General features: G+C 36.3%; 1 long non-coding RNA gene across 1 annotated transcript; it reads left to right on the top strand.

The window, feature by feature from the left end:
• Positions 1-8,974: 8,974 nt before the first annotated feature.
• LOC146898955 (uncharacterized) lies at positions 8,975-10,260 on the top strand. Its single transcript, XR_015022322.1, has 3 exons — positions 8,975-9,666; positions 9,827-10,094; positions 10,206-10,260. It is a non-coding gene; the product is annotated as an uncharacterized LOC146898955 (long non-coding RNA).
• Positions 10,261-14,021: the final 3,761 nt, after the last annotated feature.

Here is a 14,021-nt window from a genome sequence, read left to right as displayed (position 1 = left end):
AGCAAATGGGGATTGGTGTTTGATGGTGCTGTTAACACTTATGGTAAAGGAATTGGAGCCATCATTGTAACTCCACAGGGGCACCACATTCCTTTCACTGCTCGAATAACTTTTGAATGCACAAACAACATAGCTGAATATGAAGCATGCATCTTGGGCATTGAAGAAGCCCTTGACCTGAGGATTAAGCACCTTGACATCTATGGAGATTCTGCGCTTGTTATTAATCAGATAAAAGGTGAATGGGAGACTCATCATGAGAAGCTGATCCCTTACCGTGACTATGCAAGACGTCTGTTGACATACTTTACAAAGGTTGAGCTGCACCATATCCCCCGGGATGAAAACCAGATGGCTGATGCTCTCGCTACTTTGTCTTCCATGTTTCGTGTCAATCACTGGAATGATGTGCCTGTAATCAAAGTACAACGTCTTGATAGACCCGCTCATGTGTTTACTATTGAAAATATGCCGGATCAGGCTGATGAAGATGTGAATGATAAAAGGCCTTGGTATTACAACATCAAACAATTCTTGCAAAATCGTGAATATCCACCTGGTGCTTCCAACAGGGATAAAAAGACCTTGAGACGATGGGCTAGTAAATTCCTTCTGGACGGAGAAATCCTATACAAGAGGAACTATGACATGGTCTTGTTGAGATGTGTTGACAAACAAGAAGCTGAGAAATTAATGCATGATGTACATGACGGTACCTTTGGGACCCATGCTTCGGGCCACACTATGTCAAGAAAACTGTTAAGAGCCGGCTATTACTGGATAACTATGGAGCGTGACTGCCACAAACATGCTAAAAGATGCCACAAATGTCAAATTTATTCTGACAAGATTCATGTGCCTCCACACGCTCTCAATGTTATATCTTCCCCATGGCCTTTCTCTATGTGGGGCATTGACATGATCGGAAGAATTGAACCGAAGGCTTCCAATGGACATCGTTTCATTCTAGTGGCAATTGATTATTTCACCACGTGGGTTGAAGCTGCCTCCTATGCAAATGTGACCAAGCAAGTGGTTGTCAAGTTTATCAAGAATAACATCATCTGTCGATATGGTGTTCCCAACAAGATCATCACTGACAATGGTTCCAATCTGAACAATAGTATGATGCAAGCTTTATGTGAAGAATTCAAAATTGAACATCACAACTCTTCTCCTTATAGACCTCAGATGCATGGTGCAGTTGAGGCCGCTAACAAGAACATCAAGAAGATTGTTCAGAAGTTGGTCACCACTTACAAAGACTGGCATGAGATGCTACCTTTTGCTTTGCATGGTTATCGTACTACGGTGCGCAGTTCAACCGGGGCAACCCCTTTCTCTTTGGTATATGGTATGGAAGCAGTTCTCCCTCTGGAAGTGGAAATTCCATCTCTTCGAGTGATCATGGAAGCAGAGTTAACTGAGGCTGAATGTTGTCAAAGTCGGTATGATCAATTGAATCTGATTGAAGAGAAACGTATGAATGCTATGGCTCATGGAAAGTTGTATCAAGTACGAATGAAGAATGCTTTTGACAAGAAAGTCCGACCTCGAGAATTCAAGGAAGGCGAACTTGTATTGAAAAGAAGGATAGGCCAGCAACCCGATCCAAGGAGCAAGTGGACACCTAACTATGAAGGTCCTTATGTCGTCAAGAAGGCTTTCTCTGGTGATGCTTTGATTCTTACACACATGGATGGTGTTGAACTCCCAAATTCTGTTAATGCCGATATAGTCAAGAAATACTTTGTCTAGAAAGAAAAGAACAGCGTGGTAGGTCGAAAACCCGAAAGGGCGGCCTAGGCAAAAATGCGCTTCCCGGTGGATCGAAAACCCGAAAGGTCGGTCCAGGCAAAAGTTAGGGACAAAAAAAAATGAATATGAAAAAGTTCGCTGAGATTGTACGCAACTCAGGCAAGAATGAGCGCCTCGATGAGCCGAAAACCCGAAAGGGCGGTTCATGCAAAAATGAGGTTGATAAAAGACAAGTAACTATATCTGGCAAATCACCATCACCCCCTGGGGCATCTGCAACTGTCAATGATCATCTTCATCAGAGGCTTCTGTACTTGTGAATTCAAAGTTTCTATGAAATGTAGCGGTCATCGTGTTCAATGTATCACCAACCAATAAAATTACCATTTTCCAAGCTTTGTAAACCCGTGAAGTCATGCCTTTGGCTGACTTTCACTCTTCTACATCAATTTGAGCCTGTGCTATTGTTTGAAACTCTATTTTTCTTTCTACTTTCAGTGCTATATACAAAATATTTCCTTTCTAATTGATAATGTCAATATCTGAAACAAACATCTTTTGAAAACGAAAAATCTTTTCTGTCTATTTTGAAAGCAAACCTGAGCAATAGGGTACATTTCAATGGAACATGCATGAATAAATGAGTGTCAATGTCTATTTCAATACATGTTACAAGCAGGTTACTCCCCAGGATGATCTGTGGTCAATGGCAAGAATGAAAAAACAGAATGAAAAATGAGAAAATTGAAAAATGAAAATGAAAAGCTCGCTAAGTTGAAAACCCGAAAGGGCGGCTTAGGCAAAAATGAGCACCCCGCTGATTGACAACCTATGAAGGCAATTCAGGCAAAAATGGGGCAGTGAAAAGAATCTTACTCCCCGGTGAATCGAAAACCCGAAAGGGTGGTTCAGGCAAAAATGTGATTGAAGAATGAAAGAATGAAAAATATTGAAAAGCATTGACCACAGATGCGAACACCCAATGTCTACCCAACACTGACACGCCTAACAACGGCGACCTGTATCCAAGAACTTTCCAAGGGTCCCTCCTTTACAAGTTTTATTGCCTTCAGCCATGGTTTCGATACGTCTCTCAACGACGGTATCTCCAAAGAAGTTTTCCCCTGTGAATATGTTGCAGCACGAGCCACTACGTGCCCAAACTTCCAATGTTTTGTCTATCTCTACGAAACTTCTCTGCCAAATTACAAACCAGTCATGCATTTCAAGCATTCATACATGCATAATCATGCATTTTATGTGCTCATACATTAAATAATATTGTTATACCATACATACATGTTGCATATCCAAATCTCAACTGTCAAACTCAATTTCAAGATCCAACTTTCAATCCAACTTCAATTTCAACTCAATCCAAATTGCAACTGTCAAACTCAATTTCAATTTCAATTTCAATTCCAACTGTCAAATCCAATCATTTCAACTGTCAAATTCGATGCAATCTCAACTCTCAATTTCAATTCAAATTCAATCTCAATTCGAAGCAATCTCAATTTCAATTTCAATTCAATGTCAATTCGAAGCAATTTCCAATTTCAATTCAATTCAATCTCAATTCGAAGCAATCTCAAATTTCAATCCAATCTCAATGTCAATGTCAATTTCAATTTTCAACTCAATTTCAATCCAATCTCAATGTCAATGTCAATTTCAATTTTCAAATCAATTCCAATCCAATCTCAGTGTCAATTGCAACTCTCCAATCCAATGTCTATGTCTATGTCTCTAATCAATCTCAACTTTCAATCCCTCTTTCAATGTCAACTTTCAATTCAATTCAAATCAATGTCAATTCACTCTCAATTTGTTTTTGGGCCAACAAAAATGGTCATGTCTACCCTCAAATCAAGTCAATGACAATTTACCCTCAATTGGTATCTTGTCAAATCAGGCTTCCAATTTGTATCTTGTTACTGGTCAAGTACCAAGTTCGATCCAAAGAACAACTTGTACCTGCTTATATACCTATACTTCCGGACAAACGACAAGTTCAATCCAAAGAACAGTTTGTACCCAGCTTATGCTTTGTTATCGGTCAAACGACAAGTTCGATCTAAAGAACAGTTCGCACCTACCCACATGATATGGTGATGATCCAACGGCAAGTTCGATCCAAAGAACAGTTTGTATCTACCCTTCTGCCTATATCTTCAGCCAAGCAGCCAGTTCGATCCAAAGAACAGTTTTTGTCTGCCTATCTGTTTGCATCTTCAATCAAGTGTCAAGTTCGATCCAAAGAACAACTTGTATCTGCCTATATGTCTATGTTTCCGGTCAAGTGCCAAGTTCGATCCCAAGAACAGCTTGCACCTATCTCTTGTTTTGTATTCTTTGGTCAAGTGGCTAGTTCGATCCAAAGAATAGCTTGTACCCTTTTTCTATCCCCTGGTTTGTCCACCCTGTCAATGTCCATCTGAATCCCCAGTGACATGACATGTTCCATGGACTCCAGTCGTTTGTCTTGCATTCATAATCAAAATGTTGCATGACATTCATGTTTTTGAAAATCTAAAAACGTATTTTTATGTCCAAAAGCAGTGCAAATGTTAATATTTAAGTATCTTCGTCCCGTCAACTCTAAGACTTCGTCTCTTGACTCTCCGGACAAAGAAACTTAAATAGGGGCAGCTGTTATACCCTAATTTTGGACCTAAAAATACTAACTCAATTCTTCTTTTCTTGTATTTCAAGTCATTTGATATGTCTCTGATCAATTGCATCTTTCTCTGCATTTTATTTCAATATTGTTTGCAAAATTCATGAAAAAGGGTATTTTAGTCATTTCCTGCATTCAACTCATTTTAATCCTTGAAAAGTGTTTAAGTCTTTTAAATTGGTTTGTATAAGTCCTTGTTTCAATCTCATGTCAAAATTCATTTCAAAAATATCAGTTGAGTCATTTTTTTAGTCAGTTTAGCCCCTAGGGGCATTTTAGTCATTTCCTATCTTAAAATTTCTTTCAGTCTTTTAAAATTTTGTTTGAGTCTTTTCATTTGGTTTGAATAAGCCTCTGTTTCATTCTATGTCAAAATCCATTTCAAAAATTGCATTTGAAGTCATTTTGAGTCAGTTTTGCCTCTAGGGGCATTTTAGTCTTTTCATGTGTCAAAACTCTGTTTAAACTCTCCAAAATTGTCTCTGAGTCTTTTAACTTTGTTTGTATAAGGTCTTGCTCTAATTCCTTGTTAAAAATCCATTTTAAAATTTGCATCTGAGTCATTTTTAGTCGTTTTAGCCTCAGGGGCATTTTGGTCATTTCACACGAAATTTCGGCAGAGAGAGGTTACTTTAAAGTACCTCATTTAAGCCATTGGTTCGTTTTAGTCCGTTTTGTCAATTTTAATCGTTTCACTTTACGTTATTTTCCGGTTACCAATTTTAATTCATTTTATTTTAATTTTCATCTTAAGTCCTTTTTTTGTTAAAATTGCAGTTTAATCCCTTTAGTTTAGTTAATTGCAGATTAATCCTCTTTTGTCCAAGTCACAAGTCCAGGCCACATGTCAATTTCTCAATAGTCCACAAAAAGTTTGTTACAAAGTTAGGCCACGTGGCAGCTCCTGATTCGTCCAGCACTTACACTTGTCAGCTATAAATCCAGTCATCACAAGCCAAGTCACACACACTATTCATTCTTCTCATTTTCCCACTCATTTTCTGCCACATCACCACATCACCTCTAACCAACTTTCTCTCTCTTTTCTTTCCCCCTCCACCGTAACAACTAGCTTTCCACCACCACTTCACCACCCTAACCAACCATTTCTCCACCGTAACCAACCCTCCCAACTGCCTCCAACCACCATTCAACCACCCTAACCACCCTAAACCGCCCCCAATCTTCATCATCAACCTCCAATCCACGACCAATTCATCATCGTCATCTTCCTCGCAACATCAACAACGATCCATCCTCTCTTGGTTTCAGGAATCACAATCGGTCCATACAACCTTCAAACAACCACAAATTTGTGCAAATCCTCAGTAAACAACCGTTTCCGTCACTGTTCTCAGTCACAACGGTAACATTGAAGCTGGAACCGAATTGAATCAGATTGGGAGAAAGAAAGGAAAGAAGAATCGAATTTAACACCTAGAAGAAGTGCACGTTTCTAGATTGAAAGGAAGAGACCAACCTGAAGGCGTTAGCAAGAGGAGGAGGTTCAAAATCCATCATCAACTCAACAGACCGAATTCCAATTAAGAGCAGAGGTAATTCAATTTTCCCTTGGTGTTGTGGTTAATCTTAGATCTAGACTCTTTGCGATGTGTTTCGAAGATATTAAGTCTGGATTCGAGTTCTAGAAGAAAAAGGATATCTAAAGCCGTAATTTTTTTTGGATTCGGAGCATTTTTGGAACTCTGGCACGGCGGCGCCACCACCGGCCACCGTGCCGGAAGGTACGACCTCACCGGAGAAGATGAAGATCGTTCTTCATTCTCCAGCGTCCTTGCAGAGAGAGTTTAGAGAGAGATAGGCTTAGAGAGAGGAAGCAAAGTGAAAATGGGTAGGGAACCGGTTTATGGGCTTATATAGGCCTGGGTTTGGACCGGTTCGACCCATGGATCTTGCTCCATAACCCATACCCAGCCTCTTACAGCCCATTTTCGTTTTCCTGAAGCCCGGTCTGTATGTTTGAATCTCTGGCTGCTATATGCCCCCCCCCCCCCCCCCCCCCTTTCTTGCATGTTCTACTGATTTCTTGCTAATTGCACCCCTGTCTGTTTAATCTTTCCATAAAAAAAATCCTAAAAATTTTCTATGTGTTCTTGATCATTTTCTTGACATTTTTTTGGTGTTTTTATGTGCTAAATCTTGGTTAAAAAATATGTAGTATTTTCTTGTTAAAAGTTTACCATTTTTTTGTTAAAAATTGTGAAATTTTACATGTGTTTGTGTCTAAAAATTCTCTAAAAAACTCCAAAAATTTTCATACATATTTCTTGATAGTTTTGTGGTATTTTTGTGATAATTGTTGCATGTTAAAATTGGAAAAAATATATGTGGAGTTTTCTTGTGATTTTATGTTACCTTTTGTTAATTTCTTGTGAAAATTTTGCATGATTTTGATCCTAAAGTCTTGCTATGGTAGATTGATCCTTGGTGTGAGAATTTGCAATGTGTATACCCCTGATTTAGAGTTGTTCTTTACTGTTTTGGAGTGTGATTTGTTAATTTCTTGCGTTATAAGTCATGTGAATAATTCTATGTGGAATTAAAGTGTAAAATAGGCCTAAAATGCTTCATAATTGCTTAGTTTAATGCTTCTCTCTAATCCTCATGGTTAAAATTGAAATGGAACCTTTAAAAATTGATTGAAATATGAGGGTTAGGAGTTATGTGTTGGCTTTGCTTTTGTGGTCAAGTTTTAGGTATGTTTTGCCTTTGTTTTGGTGTATCTTGAAATTTTGTGATGTTTACTTGCTTACATCTTCTTACCATATTACATACTATGCTACTAACCATTTTGTTCATCATTTCATAAAGCATCCCCATCTCATCTCATATTCACCTTTATCTTCTCGCAATTTAATTTCATGCAAAAATTAGAGTGTAAAGTTTAGGAAATATTGTAATATTTTTTTTTCCTTTTTCTTATGCAATTTAAATTCTTGCAAGACCATAGAATGTATCTAGGCCAATGATGTAATAAGGACAATGGACTCTAATGATGTACACCGACACAAGCACCGACACATGCACACACATCACTTTAGGTACATAGCTAGAATATGCATGTTTAGATGTATGTTTAGGATTGTATGTTTAGATGAATGTTTAGTCTATGGTGTTCTGATGTCTTGGTTTAGTGTCATGGTCACACTGAATATATTTGGACTGGTGTGCCAATTTTGTTTTTGAGCATTTATAAGTGTGATGGCTGATTTGGCTTAAGGCAGTGTGATGTACTAGCTCTGCATATCATATCTCAAAACATATTTCTAATACAGAATTACAATGAATATTATACAACTCCTCTGTTTACAACCCAATTTCACCGCTGCAACCTACCTTCTCTCCCGCCATAGTTCAAGATCCTCCACCCCAAGTAGATAATCGAAGATCTGAGATCCGACAGCGCACCTCCTTCTGCTCAATTGTTGGCTGCAGTAGTATCCAATATCCATCTTTGCATTAACCACCCATAAATTTCACATTTGTTTATTGCTATTTTTGTGAGTTTTGATTTTCATAATGATTTGATTTGGTTTTGGTTCAGGGGTCGAGGAAGGTGATGGATATGCGGGAATTGAGGAGGAACATGCTTGCCTGATTTTATTGGGATACATTATACTTTGCGAAAGGTGTTATTTCTCTTTCAATATGTTTTCATAACTATGCTGAAAAACATTTTGAATATTACTTTTCTTCAATTACCTTTTCTTCATTTTAGCTTCTTTCCTTTGCAGCCATATTTTGATGGTAGTAGCTGATGCCTATTCATTTACATCTATTTGAATAATGTAAAATGGTGCAATTGAGATTTGGGCATATATGCATCATACGACTTGCAATTTGATGTGGCTTGCTTCATAGTAGACAACAAATGAGGCTTTTATGTGTCGATTGCAATATGTTGTATTCAGGTTAAATAACTATTGAAACTAATCCCTTCATTCCATATCTTTGGTAGCTTAAGGTTTTTAGAAACATGATAAGAAGTGTTGTATATTTGTACTGCAATACCTTTAAATTTATCATTAATTTTACAAATTCTCATGTTTGAATGAAGGGAGTGTCGAAATTGAAATGGGTTATGTGTTAAACTTATTGTTAATGAATACCATGTTTGTTGAGGTCAACATTCACTTCTCCATTTATAAATAGTTTTTTTAATATAGTTAAAAATATGTATTTTCACACTTTAAAAAAGTAGTTTTTTATTCATCTAGAAATAAGATTCATTTTAGTAAATGTTTGTTAGATTTATTGTCATTTGTGTTTATTGATAGACCTGTACATCACACGGGTCAAAAATCACTTATTGTCTTTATTATGGCCGATAAGACCCATGTGTCGCACGGGTCGAAAGTCTAGTAAATCTTACTATACAAATTCAATACCAAATTGCTAGCAAGCCCTAGCAAAAACCCTAGATTACCTTGGGTTTATTTACTGAAATTGCCCTTCTTTTGGAGCCAAAATGCAAAGCCATGGGCAGAGTCTACAGAGTACTCAATTGGCCAATTATGTGTTGACTATTCAATCCTTGGGGTGTGTTTGGTCGGCAATGTCAATTAGCCAATAGGAGTAAAGGTTCGGTTTCATAATAAAGGGTATGTTTGGTTTCAATACAGAACAGAATAACATGTTCTTCTTCCTCTTCTCCCAATTCATTTTCATTTTTCTCTTCACAAACCCAAACTCTCTCTCCCTCTCTTTCTCTCCCATACGACAGCTTATTCTTCCCCTCCCCCCAATTCATCTTCAAATTTCTCCCTAGAAACCTAAGCCCCCTCTCACCCTCTCCTCTGTGTGTAACAAGAAGAACACGCTTTCCTCCCTACCTTCTTCTTCCCTTCCTTGATCTCTCTACAAAATCCTCTTCTACCCATCGCCTCCTCCAAATCATCTGGTCAACCTCCATCACTTCTCCCGTCTCTGTTACAAATCACCGGCCGCACCACCAACAACTTCGGCAGGAGGTGGTTGTTTGATTGAGAAGAGAAATTAGTGGTTCGATTAGGTGGAGAAATCAATGGATGTTCAATTCAGAAGGTTACCCAATTTTTTCTTCCTTTTCAATTCATTTGCTGTTTAAAATAACTTTCATTAGCTTTTATAGACTTCTTTCAAAATCAAGATAATGGTTATTCATATGATTATTGTGAGTTTGCTGATTTTGCAGTTTATGAATTTCCAAATTGGAGGTTGAAATCAAAGTAAGAGCATTTGTTTAATTTAAGTTTTGGTTATTTGTAAGTAATGTGTTTTTGAATCGCCGATAATTCCAACGGTGGTACGAATGTCATGGTGTGATTAAACAGGAATTCAAAAACTGTTGATGACCCATTTCTATTTGTGAAATTATTGATTAAACAGGATATTGCATCTTTTGGTGGATTGGAGGAGCAGGTCGCCGTTGTGCATGTCGGCCGTGACAGAAACCGGCATTGATTATGAAAGGTAGTTGCTGAAAAACCATCTCTTTCATCATTTTCGGTTTTCCTTTTTGATTTATGAATTTTGTAAAAAAAATTCTTATTTTATGGATGGTGGTTTGGTTGAGTTTGAGTTCACATGTTGAAGATGATGCAGAGTGATACTTTGATGAGAAGGTGATGCTTTGACTGGTTTCTTTCCCCTTTAGGTACTTTAATTTTACTCTTTCCTTTTTGTTGTTATGTTCTCGCTTTTTATAGATTTTTCTCTCATTTGGTTGTTTTGTGCACTTAAAAAAATTAACTTTCTGCCCCTGCAGAGATTGAAATAAACCGGTTTCCTTCGTTACTCCTTATGCACGTGAGATTGCATTTATTGGTTTCTGTTAGAGTTGAAAGAAATCCAATCATTCTCATTACAAGATAAGTTGTTGAAAACATTATCAAAATAATAGAAAATAGGTAATAATTGTCTTTGACAAACTCATAATCAGCATCTATCTTTTGACGTATTGCCATTGCTCACACATGCGCAAGCGCGCAGACATGCAGATACGTGCATATATTTCTATTATTTCTCTCAGTTTAGTTTTAGCAGCTGAAATATATTCTTCACTAGAAGTGGGAGGTTGCTGTTGAGGTAATGCAACAACCCTAAATTGTATAACTATCTACTAAACAAAACGATGAACAATAGAAAATAATTCCTTAGCTTGGTTGGTGAGCTAAGTGACCCTGAAGGTGTTTTAAGCAAGAAGTCCAGAGTTCAAATTCTGAAAACTAACATAACCACTAACTTACTAACATTAACCTGTCAAAAAAAGAAAATAATATGTTATTTTGATATTGATTGATGTTGGGAATGGAATGGACATTCATCACATCTTACTCTTCTAACTCTACAATTGTTTTGAACCATGTTTTGAGTATAAGGTGCCAAAATGATATGGTCCAGTTTTGATGCTGGTCATGTGGTATGAAGCTTGGTCTTAGGAAGTTCTGTTTATTATTGACTTACAGATCTTCGGGAATTTTCAGAGGTTGTGGTAGTAGTAAATTTTTTGTTTTTAACTTTTGTCTTTGGTCTCTTAGGACATTATTGTTGACTATGCTACTAGCAAGCTTCCCTATGTTGTCTTGCTGCCTGAAGATAGTTGTAGCAAACTCATACCTATTCCAGGATCTAAACATGATCTAGAGATTGGTATCCCATCCTACAAAAATCCATTTAATTGTATCTTTTCCAAACAAAGGTAACATCTTGGTCTTGGAATGATTAGGGATGTAGGGAGTCTAACCGATAAATAAACATTCTAGGCAAGAAAAAGAGAATTAGAAGGCCTTGGATCACATTTTAAGGCTATGCAAGTTTTGTACTATTGCTATTGGTATGAAATATAAGTCTAAATCAATTAAGTACTACTCTATTTTTAATCTTTAAGCAAAACAAGTCGTGCATGATTGAGAAAGAGGTATGCTTGATCAAAATCTAAGTATTGTAAATGTTTTTTAAGAAGATTTATTATACATATGTGGTTGATCAATGCCTTTGCTATTTCTATGCTCTTGCTATTTAAATGAGCAAAGCTTGACTTATGTTCCTTTGGGTGAATGTGTTTCACACTAACATACATACCATTCTGTTTTGAAACAAATGATCAAGCCTTTCTCTTACGATCATTAAGAGGCGAGATTCAGAGTTGGTGGATATGGTGGGGGATGATCAACCAGAGAGGAATTGCAATGGTACGACACCGTTGGGAGTTGCTTTTTCTCTTATCCATTGTCATCGTTGTCAACAACGTGAGAAAGAGATGACAGAACAAAATCAAAGACAGAAAGCGAGAACATGAAGTCATGAACAAGAAACACAGGAACAAATGTTACAGCAACACACGAAGATGGAAAACTCAGTAAGGATCGACACAGAACAAAACTGAAGGCACTCAATAAATAATACTTTCCTAGAGTCCAATTTAACTAAAACCAATGGCCATGAATTAAAAAAATCGTACTTCGCTTTAGTCCAATTTATAGGTATTCAGGTCAATTTTCAAAAGCAATGATAAAAGAAAGTGAAAGGGACCGAAAAGGATCGTATGTCCCTTTCAATTTAGTATATCCATGAAGTAGCATACATTTGGAACCACTTTCAATTGTTTAGAAAACACACGGCTTTACAGAAGCTACAAAATATAGCTTTATAAATCCATGGTGAGAGCTCATTGAGACGCGAGAAATATGTACCAAATGCAAATCCAAACAGAGTGGTACACATTATCAAATTTCAACAAAAGCAGCAAAAAATCGGATAAATACAACAAATTGGTATTAAAATGGGTCAAAATATCACTGCATTGCAATGTAAAGATATATAGTTGATGTAATCTTTTTTGAAAATCTTAATGGACACAAAATCATTTTATTAGAAAGATAGCATTTTCATTTTTTCTGCTAAATCTATGTAATTCCTACTAGGGAAGGTGTTTTGGTCTATTACTTGGGGGGAGAGAAAATAAATTATTCACTTGGGGTTGAGATGCCACTCAATTAGGCGACTTCTAAAATAGAAAATAAATTATTTTTCTAGTGGAGAGTCATGTTACAACTATCCCAACACCAAATTAGCAACATTTTCAAATTTAACAAGTATAGCAGACTAAACTTCTCAACCATGTTTGTACATATAAATATGTGTACAAATTAGATGAAAAATGTTGATCAGTACCAATGTAAATCCGTGAAAACACCACGATCGGGTGTATTTTGACAACAACCAAGTTAACAATCTTATTATTTTCAAATTAAAATTTGTTAAAAAAGGAATGAGAGCCACGTCAGTTTCGTTAAAATAAATTTTGTTCAGTATAGCTATGTATATAAATGCTTTTCAATCATAAATAATTTTTGAGATGTTTTCTCTTCTAAAAACAAAATGATTTGAAGAGCAAGATTTTAGGGTTAGAAAGAGGTGGCTTACGCAATCTGGTGTAGAATCCATAACACAGAATAAGTATGGAAGTCCTTTGTGGGATCAAACTGCAGAATGATCTAGTACTAGTTTGATTTGCATGTCAATATGTACATGTACAAATATAAACATCTGATTTGAAGCAAAACAAGTCCCTGAAATATTCCAAACTCATAATTAAAAACATCTTCTATGAAACACTATCAAACACAAACACAGACACTTGACAAATCCGACTCTCCTACAGTCAAAGGATCTAACATTCACGTAATCAGGACCACAACTTTCAAACATTAAATTCAGTAGCCTCAATCAAGCAATAAGTCAAATCAAGAATAAATTCATAGTGAAATAAGCAGAAAAAAGGAAATTATTACATCTCAAGTATCGCCAACGCACTTCGTGCAAGAAACAAAAATATCAACATTTAATGTGCGACAGACAGACAACTAAGATCAATATGTATCATACCATTACTAAAAAAACCTCTAATACAAAGAGGCTAACAGAAATTGTCATCATTTAATCTGAAAAACAACTATATGCTAGATTTTTATCCATTTTATATATTAGGAAATCTTTAAGAATGCTTGTTATGTAAAATCACAACATTATGAATTGAGTTAACAAATCAAATCACAAGCATTCACAAAGTTAGAAATATAACATTATAGCATACTTCTTTTGGATGTGTTCGGAGCCTATTCTTCCTCTCACTCTGTTAATAATATCAGATTGAACATGAGCATTATTAAAACTTTATAAAAGAAGGAAAAAAATACTACAGACATGTGAGCAGCACCTCAAATCAATGCCAGTAAATTAAAGAAAAATATTAACCATCAAGCTTCAGCTAAAAGATGCAAAAAGGCTGGCTGAACATCAAGCTTTCATTTTTAGAGTAGAGTCAAAACTTAAAACAACATATCTAAGAATGAAGTTCATGCATTATTTGAGATAAGGATCAGAAGCATTATTAGAGATTTCTCCTTTCTTTATCCATGAATGAAGTTAATCTCAAAAGATAAATAGACACACAATAAAAATGTAATTCTATTATTAGAGATTAAGTTTGCATCACCAACAAATATGTTCAAACAATGTATGAGTTTCATGCCTCAAGTAATTATTAGTAGCAAGCACTTTAACGCTACAATAGGAAAGT

This window comes from Medicago sativa, chromosome 8 (assembly GCF_051527215.1).
Source record: "Medicago sativa cultivar Bolivia chromosome 8, Bolivia_mono, whole genome shotgun sequence".
In the NCBI taxonomy this organism is placed as follows: domain Eukaryota; kingdom Viridiplantae; phylum Streptophyta; class Magnoliopsida; order Fabales; family Fabaceae; genus Medicago; species Medicago sativa.
The sequence above is the reverse complement of the archived record's forward strand: the minus strand, read 5'-3'. Positions and strand labels throughout refer to the sequence as shown.